Source organism: Ceratotherium simum, chromosome 17, assembly GCF_057802395.1.
Source record: "Ceratotherium simum simum isolate JZ-2026a chromosome 17, ASM5780239v1, whole genome shotgun sequence".
NCBI lineage: Eukaryota > Metazoa > Chordata > Mammalia > Perissodactyla > Rhinocerotidae > Ceratotherium > Ceratotherium simum.
In genome coordinates this window covers 6,591,807-6,603,249 of record NC_141916.1, presented here as the reverse complement: position 1 = coordinate 6,603,249, position 11,443 = coordinate 6,591,807, and positions in this window count along the sequence as shown.

The window sequence follows — 11,443 nt, the reverse complement described above, 5'->3', positions numbered from 1 at the left end:
TCCCTCGGCCTGGAGCAGATTCCCACAGACCTCACTCCCTCAGCTCCCCAAAGTCTTTGCTTAAATGTCATGTTCTTGTTGAGGCCTCTTCTAAGCACCCTGTTTAAAACTTTCAATCCCCTCCCCTGCTCGCTCCTCATCCCTTCCCTGCTTTACTTCTCTCCATAGCACTTACCACCGTCTGCCCCAGATATGCCACGCTCCACATCCAAACTTCTCAGCCCTGCTTTGTCACAGGACCCTGACCGGATGGACTCTCCCGACAAGCTCCCCTGTCCTCTGGCTTCCTGTTGGGTGTGACCAATGGAAGGCAGCAGAAGGAGGCTTGAGGGAGGAAGAGAAAGAGGTTGGGATTTATTTTCCCAGCTCCATTCCTGCCGAGTCCCTGTGGGTCGGCTGCCTTCCTTTACTGAGGACTACATCTCCTTCTCCATTAGGCTTCCCTCTCCGCATTCTGATGACTTCTCCATCTGCTTACCTGTCAGGCCTCGGGGTGTTAGGAGCTCCCCACTGTTGCCAGCTCCAGGGCACAGCGGATTCCTTGTTCTTTTAACCCTGCTTTATGAAGTTAATTACTAATCTTCATTAAGTCAATTATCTATTAACAATATTAAGTTAATTATTGACCTTTACTAAACTCTTCTCATGTTGCCCATTTAGACTGTGACAGTATTTACTTTCCTAACTGCTACATCATCTGACATTCTATACATTTTACTTATTTGTTTATTATTTCTCTCTTCTACTACAACGTAGCCTTCATGAAGTCGAGAATATTTGTCTCTTTTGTGTACTGCTGTATTCCCAGCCTCTACAACAGAATGTGGCATATATTAGAAGCTGCATAAGTAATTGTTGGATAAATGATTGAATAATGAATGAATGTATAACAGAAAGGGGCGTGTAAAATGTCTATAGATCCCTATCTTCTCTATATCCTGGGTCCCTGCTTTTACAGATGGTGACTTTTCTCTCTTTCTTTCCTTATTCCTTTCCTTTCTTTCTTCTCTTTGTGTGTGTGTGTGTGTGTGTGTGTGTGTGTGTGTGTGTGTGTGAAAAACAAATGTTTTCTCTGGGTGGGCATTATTTTAGGTCCCAATTTATACTTAACATTTTTACATAACATCATACTGACAACATCTTAGAGAACTCACACAAGTAAACCCATATATTTACAATCTGGCATAGCTTTCTTTTTTTTTTTTTTTTGTGAGGAAGATCTGCCCTGAGCTACCATCTGCCAACCCTCCTCTTTTTGCTGAGGAAGACTGGCCCTGGGCTAACATCCATGCCCATCTTCTTCCACTTTATATGGGACGCCGCCACAGCATGGCTTGCCAAGGGGTGCATCGGTGCGCGCCCGGGATCCAAACCAGCGAACCCCGGGCCACCGCAGCAGAGCGCATGCGCACACTTAACCGCTTGTGCCACCCGGCCGACCCCTGGCATAGCTTTCAGCTTCCTAACGTTTGTAAACAGCATTGCTGAGCCAGAGGGGGAGTCATTTTAAAATGAAGAAAAGAACAGTCCAGTAATGAGGAGAAAATTGCCCCCAACCTGACTTCTGGATGGGCAATAACAAATAACCCTGAATATAGATTCCAGTGTTCTCTTTTTAAAATATTAACTACAGTATAAGCCTCATGAGAAAAGGCTGAGACCCAAGCACTTAGAACAATGTGTATATATTTGCTGCTCAATAAGTATTTGTTGAATTCATGAATGAATGATTGCAAGTCACTCTGTACTAAGGAAATATTTTGAAATGACAAAGATATTTGTGATAGATTGGATAGTTGTTTCCAGCTCCTTGCTCCCACCTTGTAATAGACTATTACATCCCACCCACTGTCATGTGAGGTGTATCATATGGAAGGAAACCTCCCCACCTCATTGATTTGGGGATGGCCATGTGATATAATGACGTCCTTTGGCCTACAGGATGGGGCAGAAGTAGCAGCATGCCAGTTCTGAGCAGAAGCTTTAAGTGTGATGTCTTGATTCAGCATGATTTGCTGTTTCTCTCTTCTGCCATGAAAGAACAGCATTCGCAGATAGGTTTTTTTTCAAACCAAGTCCCAAAGTAAGAAGACACATAGGATCAATCCTCAGTCTACTGGCAGCCTGGAGCCACTGAATTGACCAAATTGTAATATGAATGATGAATACATATATGTTGTTTGTTATGCAGCATTACCATAGCCGAAACTGACTAATACAGGAAGCGGTACCTAGAAACAGGATGTAGATGGAACAAAAAGTTAAACTATGTTTGGAGGAGGGGATGAGGAAACTGTGATAGGAAACAGAAAAATGGCAACCCATATTATGTAATGACAAAATATTTGGTAAAATCATCACATATGTTAACTTTCTGTCCTGAAATTATCATTTTATAGCAACTTGATTTTTTGTCTCTTGATGTACTATCATTTTATTAGTATACGCAGAATGGTGATAGTACAGTGTATTATTTAGGAACCAATCTGTCATTGAGACTGAAAGTGAATATATAATAATTTTCCATCCCATTAAAGCATTTTTAATGTTCACCAAAAAAATCCATTTTTGTACAATATTCTAGAAGCAACTCAGTGTGGCAGATGTTTCCATCAATTTGAAGATACTGAATATGTAATTGTGTCTTTAAATCCCTTCTCTTTCAGAGTATGTGCTGGTAAATTTGGGGATATTTACTTTTTTTTTTTTTTTTAAAGATTTTATTTTTATTTATTTTTTCCCCCCAAAGCCCCAGTAGATAGTTGTGTGTCATAGCTGCACATCCTTCTAGTTGCTGTATGTGGGACGTGGCCTCAGCGTGGCCAGAGAAGCAGTGCGTCGGTGCGAGCCCAGGATCCGAACCCGGGTCGCCAGCAGTGGAGCGCGCTCAATTAACCACTAAGCCACGGGGCCGGCCCTGGGGATATTTACTTTTGATTTCTGCTAGATGGTGATGTTTGGGAATATCCAACTAAGGAGCTTGCTAGAACAGTAACGTGAGTAAATACAAGATCACAACCACCTCCTGTAGCAGCTTTGCCACTCAGTCTCTTGTGGAACTTCAACCTTTTTTCTCCTTCCTTGATTTTCTTACTTTGGCATAAACTTATTTGAAGATACAGAAGCTGCCAAATCACAATTATTTTCCACTACATTTGATGTGATTTTCTTAACCTAATTTTTCTAGTGAAATATGACACTATATGGAGGATTAGTTTCAGTCATTTTCCAAAAGGAGCTTGTATTTGACTCAATTTTGTTCTCCACCCTTTCCTCAATCATCATTCTTGGTAATTTCATGGCTTTTTTGACATCTTGGAGTCACATTTCTTAAATACTCTCAGAACCACTTCAAGTCTTCAAGTAGCTACATCCTGGAAAGAGATATAGATACAGATGTAGATATAGATACAGATACAGATACAGATATAGATACAGATACAGATATAAATATAGATACAGATATAGATATAGATACAGATACAGATAAAGCTATAGCTACAGATACAGATATAGATATAGACATAGATATAGATATAGATACAGATATAGATATAGATACAGATACAGATACAGATATAGATATAGACATAGACATAGATATAGATATACACATATGCAGACGTATATATTTTTATTTATATCATTTACATTAGTTTCTGTTTTTTTTCTCTTCTAGCCCTACTCCTATCACCTTAAGCTATCTGCCTCTCTTTCACCTTCCTTTTGTTCTCAAACTTTGTGAGGTTTACATGGGCTGCTGTTACGTTCTCACCACTCCTTAACCCCACAACCTGGCTCTTGTTTACATATCTGTCATGAAACTGATCTCTTAACGTTTACAAATGAGCTCCAAATCAAAAATCCAATGACCGTATTCTGTCCTTGTTATAACACGGAAGGGCTTGGACATGAAACATCTGGAGATTTTGGTCACGTAGATTGATGCAGACAACAAGGAATTTGGGGATATTTACTTTTGATTTCTGCTAGATGGTGATATAACGAGCTATAGTGGGATGGGGCAGGGGGATGGAAACTCAATTTCAGGTCCTCCTCAAAGTCAAAAGGTGAATCCAAGCCAAGTCTGGGGTGGTAGAAGCAAGAAATGAACAAGGACAAAGTGAAAGCAGAATATTCTTTCAGTGACCTATTGCTGCATAATAAACCATACAAAAATTTAGTGGCTTAAAACAACAATTTTACTGCTCATGATTCTGTAGGTCAGAAATTCAAGCAGGGATCAGCTGGGGTGGCTCTTCTCTATAATTTTTGTGTGCTTGTGTGTGTGTGAGTAAGATCAACCCTGAGCTAACATCCGTGCCCATCTTCCTCCACCTTACGTGGGACGCCTTGGCAGCATGGCTTGACAAGCGGTGCATCCATGCGCACTCGGGATCCAAGCCTGCGAACCCCAGGCAGCCGCAGCAGAGCACACATTTAACCGCTGCGCCAACCGGACCGGCCCCAAGGAGTGGCTCTTTTCTACTGCACATGGTGTCAGCTGAGATGCTCAACTAGGTCTGGAGGATCCAAGATGAACTCACTCATCCATTTGGGGCTTTGATGCTAGTTGTCAACCTGGGTCCATTGTTTCTACTCCACATAACCTCTCTCTCTTCACATAGTCTCTTATTCTCTACAGAGAGAGAGACCCACATTAGGACCTGATGCAGATCACAACACACCGAATGGAGAAATTAAATCTCTAGGATAATAGAGAAGGCTTCACAAAGAAAGTGACGTCTACTTGGTTAGAATAAATAAAGTTTAACCTTCAAATTCTATTTAAACTCATTTCATGTGCCTTAAATAGTTGGCTCTGGTCACCCAGCAATAGTTTACAATATCAAACTATATGTTACTCGATCCCAGGGCACAACATTAATGTAGCTAAATAATTATGTTTTCAAAAACACAACAGAGATTGAAAGAATAAACTAAGTCTTTGAAAATGCAATAACCCTCCCACCATTCCCACAAATGAAACATAAATGATGGTGAAAATGAAGAGACCACAACTCAGAGGCTTTTGTACTTGCACAAGGTGATAATACAAATCTGATGCAAATTTGAGATGGGACATGGAAACAACCTAAGTGTCTATCGATGGATGACTGGATAAAGAAAATGTGGTATATATACACAGTGGAATATTATTCAGTCATAAAAAAGAGGAAATTTTGCCATTTGCTACAGCATGGATGGACCTTAAGGGCATTATGCTAAGTAAAATAAGTCAGATAGCGAAAGACAAAGTATGATCTCACTTATATGTGGACTCTAAAAAAAAGGCAAACTCATATAGATAGAGAACAGATTGGTGGTCGCCAGAGGCGGGGGGGTAGGAGAATGGGTAAAATGGGTGAAGGGGGTCAAAAAGTACAAACTTCCAGTTATAAAATAAATAAGTCCTGGGAATGTAATATACAGCATGGTGACTAGAGTTAACAGTGCTGTGTTGTACCTTTGGAAGTTGCTGAGAGAGTAGATCTTAAAAGTTCTCATCACAAGAAAAAAAAAAATGTAACTGTGTGTCGATGGATGTTAACTAAACTTAGGTTGGTAATCATTTTGCAATACATACATATATCAAATCATTGTATTGTACACTTAAAACTAATACAATGTTATATGTCAATTATATCTCAATTTTTTAAAATACTTATGAAGTATTTTTCATTTCTTCCTAGAAAAATCACCAAATTTTGTTCCTCGTTCAAGTCATCTCACTGCCAACAAAAGAGAAGTTTACAGGTTTCTGAATCTGCTCCTCAAGAAACAAAATAGAATTTGTTAATAAAAAAGTTCAACATCTCAAGATTCATACATATCCTAATGCAAAACAGATGAGTATCAAAATTTCTTCCTAAGAAGGCAACATAAGCAGAATAAATCCTGCAGATGATTTTACCCATCCGTTTTCTCCTGTGATGAATTCTGACACTAATCACTCTTCCTCTTACCGTCACAGCAAGTTCCCTTTGCTCCAGTTCATGCATCTATTTTCCAGTGCAAGCAATTGCACAAAACGTATTTTTAGTAAAACATACGTAAATACATGTTTTGGTACAAGAAGTACTGTCAGCTGTTACTTGCGGACCCAAAACCCACATAACGTGAATAATGTTTGTTGTATGTCGTTAAAAGTGGACATATTAGCAGAATCTCAGATTGTTTTTTCCTGAAAGGGATTCATAGTTCAAAAGCTCTTACAAACCAGATAATCTTCCAGGCTTACATTTTCTGTTCCTTGCTTTAATTTCAAACTACCTAAATGCAATTGCTTTTGTTTGGTTGAACTACTACAGTCAATCTCTTAAAAGTAGTTTGCATTTCCCAATAATTGCTACTGATATTCAGACAGTTTATAACTTCATAGGTAAGGCAGAAATGTACAATGCCTGGACTAGATGTTGTTGGTTCTACTTCTATATGACATATTCCTACTATTTCTATTATGGTTATTTGAGGATATTTCAAAAGGCAGAAGTCATCTCTACTTCTTACATCACCCGTAGGCTAGTACTCTGCACACTGAGGTTCCCCAATAAATATTTTTGCATGCTTCATTAATAAAATTCATGGAACTCAATAGAGCGTATAACAAAGTAGAGAAAAATCTGGTTCTACTAATGCTAATTTGTCATTACTTGAAGCATTATGTTCAGTTCCGCTCTGTTCTGTTCTGGGTGCCACATTTTTTAAATCAATTTTATTCAAGTATGATTCACATACAATTAAATGCACCTATTTTAAGTGTTGGTGAGTTTTTACAAATGCATACACCCAAGCATAATCCACTAGCATAATCACAATATATATGTATGTATGTGTACATATATATATAGGCATACATATGTACTTTGTGCCTGTGTGTGTGTGTGTAGATTTAGGAGAGAGTATTTTTGGCCTAAAGTTCTTTGAGTTTTAAGACCAGTATAGACTCATGTAACCATCTCCACAATCTAGATACTGAATAATTCCATTACCCTAAAAATTCCCTTGTGCTACCCCTTTGTAGTCAAGCCCTTCCTAGACCCCAGCCCCCGGCAACCACTGATCTATTCTCTGTCCCTATAGTTTTGCTTTGTCCAGAATGTCGTTTAAATTCAATCATATTGTATGTAACTTTCTGAGACTGGTCTATTTCCCTCAGCATAACACCTTTGAGATTCATTCATGTCATGTGCATCATTAGTTCATTCCTTTTTATTCTTAAGTAGTATTCTATTATATAGATGTACCATAGTTTATGCCTTCACCCATTGAAAGACACTTGGGTTGTGTCAAGTTCTTGGCGATTAGGAATAGAACTGCCATAAGCCTTTTTGTACAGTTTTTTGCATGAACATAAGTTTTCATTGCTCTAGGGTAAATACATGGGAAAGGAATTGCTGGGTCACATAGTAAATGTATGTTTACATTTATAAGAAACTGTCTGTTTTCCAGAATGACTGGGACGTTTTACACTCCCAACAGCAGTGCACACGAGTCCCGGCTGCTCCGCACTCTTACTAGCACTTGGTCGTGTTCAGGGGCCTTTTGTTTTTGTTTGGTTTGGTTTTATGAGTCATTCTAATCAGTGTGTAGTGGTTTTAATATACATTTCCCTAATGGCTAATGATGTTCAACATCTTTTCACGTACTTATTTGCCATCTGTATATCTTATTTGGTGAAGTTGCTGTTCAAACCTTTTGCCCATTTTTTCCCCAAGTGTTTGTTTTCTTGTTGTCAAGTTCTGAGAGTTCTTTATATATTCTGAATACGTTTTTTCTCAGATATATGATTTGTAAATGTTTTCTCCCAGTCTATAATTTGTTTTATCATTCTCTTAATGGTGTCTTTTGCAGAGCAAATGTTTTTAACTTTGATAAAGTCCAATTTATCCTTTTTTTTTTAATAGAGATTGTGCTTTTGCTATTATATCTGAAAACTCTTTGCCAAACCCAAGGTCATGCAGATTTTCTTCTATATATTCCTCTAAAATCTTTATAATTTTATATTTATATCTACAAGCCATTTTGAGTTAACTTTTGTCTAAAGCGTGAAAATGAGGATGTTTTTGCATGGATGTCCAATTATTTTCCAACACCATTTGTTGAAAAAAGTACCCTTTCTTCATTGAATTGCCTTTGCACCTTTGTTAAGAATCAATTGACCATATATTTGTACATCTACTTTCAGACTCTCTATTCTGTTCCGTTGATCTATGAGTCTGTCATTTCACCAACACCACACTATCCTTACTACTGTGGCTTTATTATAAGTCAAAATCAACTATTATGGTTCCTCTAACTTCATTATTTTTTTTTCAAAATTGTTCTTGCTATTATAGTTTCTTTCTTTTTCCATGTAACTTTAGAATCAGTTTATCTGTATCTACAAATATCCTTATTGGATTTTTATTTGAGTTTATTTAAATCTATAAATCAGTTTGGGGATATCTTAATTATATTAAGTCTTCTAATCCATGAACATGGTATCTCTTCACTTATATATGTCTTTCTTTTTATTTTTCATTTTTTTATTTTATTTATTTATTTATTTATTTATTTATTTATTTATTTATTTTGGTGAGGAAGATTGGCCTCTGAGCTAACATCAGTTGCCAATCTTCCGTTTTTTGCTGAGGAAGGTTAGCCCTGTGCTAACATCTGTACCCATCTTCCTCTATTTTGTATGTGGGATGCCACCACAGCATGGCTTGATGAGTGGTGCATAGGTCCGTGCCCAGGATCCGAACCTGCGAACCCCAGGCCACAGAAGCAGAGTGCGTGAACTTAACCATTATGCCACCGGGCCAGCCTGGTCTTTCTTTTCATTTTGTTCTTGAGTGTTTTTTAGTTTTTAGCATACCTATCCTGTACATGCTTTTAGTTAGAGTTATACCTAAATTATTTCCTTTTTTTTAGAACTATTGTAAATTTTATGTGGTTTTTTTCAGTTTACAATTGAACATTGCTTGTATATAGGAACACTGGGTGCCACATTTTATAGTGGAACTTTTTCGGAGGAAAGTATAGCATGGTGATTAGACTCAAAACCATTTCATGTGAGGAGTATTTAAACAAATTGGAGAAATTTTAGCTCAAATAGAAGAAGACTCAAGGAGACAAGATGGACTATGAGAGCTGACTTCAAAAATTTGAAATACCATGAGTAACTTTAGGAGTCATATACAGACATGTGCTGCATAGCGATGTTTCGGTCAACCACGAACTACATATACAACAGTGGTCCCATAAGATTAGTACCATATAGCCTAGGTGTGTAGTAGGCTATACCATCCAGGTTTGTGTAAGTACACTCTATGATGTTCGCACAATGACAAAATCACCTAATGACGTATTTCTCAGAACATATCTCCATCGTTAAGTGATGCATGTCTGTATTTATTTTATATAGATAAAATCTGAAAGCAGTTTAATATAATAGGTAAATAATGAGAAAATTAGAATTTCAACTACCTCCTATGTTTAAAAATCAATTTGTTGCAAACTGGAACACTCTAAGAAAAAATCTGTGAACATATTATCATAGTTTTTTCTATCAGAAATCAGCCAAACTAAATAGCCTACATATTTCTAAGCTTTTAGAAACATGTTCTCTTTGCTACCTAGATCTGTGGTTTGGTGTCTGACACTAATTTGGGGAAATTCTGACTCATTATTGATTCAAATATTTCTTCTGCTCCTTTCTGTCTTCTCTTTTGGATAGTCCCATTACACATATGTTACATCTTTTGTAGTTGTCCCACAGTCCTTGGATATTCTGTTCTGTTCTTTTCCATCTTTATTCTCTTTGCTTTTTGGGTTTTGAGAACTCTATTGGTATATGTCTAGTTCAAAGACCCTTTCCTCTGTCCTTGGTTTTATTTTAAAGAAAGTTTGACACTGGGAAGTTTACATCTTTCTTTAAGAGCCAGGAACTGTGGCAAGTTTGATATTTTACTTAATTGGAAGCTAATCAATTAGCCTAGTTTCATGGTTGCTGGCAGAAGATGCAAGACCCCTGAGTCAGAGACAAAGGCACAGCAGGGAACCCGAAGATCATGTCTGTGCCAGTTGCCCTTGTCCCGTTAGTCTCACAGGGGCACTGCAGAGGGGTCCGCATGGATGCTGCACATGCAATGTGTTTTTGTCAAGCATAGAAACCTTGAGCTTAGGGAACTCAAATCTTTGATAATGGGCAGAAAGCTTGCCTCAACTCTTTGCCCCAAATGAAATCATTATCTTTATGATACCGGACAGAAAACACCACTGCTTTTTCTCAAGAGGAAGACACTATCTCCCTCTTCCAAGGCTGTTTGCTATACAAACATCCTTGAAAAGATGGTACAGAACAAAGATGCCAATGCATTTGCTCACAAGACATGCAGTAACATGAGAGACCCATGGAGAATTGTCTTATAAAAGAGAAAGAGAGGAAGGAAGGAAGGAAGGAAGGAAGGAAGGAAGGAAGGGAAGGAAAGGAAGGAGGAAGGGAATGAGGGATTGAGCTCAGCATCTGAAAGATTTTTATATACATTCCAAAGGGAACAAATTACCTCTAGACATAAATATTGCCTAAACTAAATGCATTCATATACATAGAATAGAATGGGTGTGAGACCAGAGAGCAATGTAACACAGCTTTGTTTGTGTATTTGAATGACAAGAAAATTTATAGATAACGAGTTATTTGAGGAATGATTGCTGGAAATATTTTCATCCTTACCTCTATGAGCAAGTTCAGACTAGATTATATTATCTCAGATACACTCAGCAATAGGGTTCCCCCCTCCATCTCTGACTTTTGCAAAGAATAGCAATACAATTGTCCCAAAAGTTTTTGAGATCCAAGCTTGATTCTAAACTGCCTTTATTCTAGAATATAAGCAAGACTGAACATATTTTTAGGCCTGATAGAAATAAGACTAAAGAGATCTATTTAGGATGAAAAATGAGTAGAGGATAAATAAGCCATATATAAGTGGCATTGGTGACAATATTTTGTAAAATCAATGGATACCACCCAGCAGTATTGGCAGTGACGAGACCCTTGGCACAGGTATCAGTACCACCTATACCAATATGGCAGGGCAGTGTCAGTGAGGACATCTCCCAGAGCCAGTGGTGACTGCACCTCACTGGGCCTTACCTAGGGGCTGCACACAGCATACTTCACCAGCAAACCACAGTGAAAGAGGAGGCAAATACCTAACGTCACAGGGGGTCACATGTAAGACACTTTTAGCAGGAATATCAAGGTGATAAGTGTCCATCGGGGGATGGTGGCAGAGCCAGAGAAATTTTTCTTCTTTTTAATTGTTATTATAATTCTATTTGCCCCCCCAGATTGGAATAACCTGGGAAACATGGTTTACTTATAAAAGAGTGTTGGGGAAGAGGGAGAATCCCCCTCCGCCCTTTTCCTCAAGGTTCTTATGGCTGGCCAAAT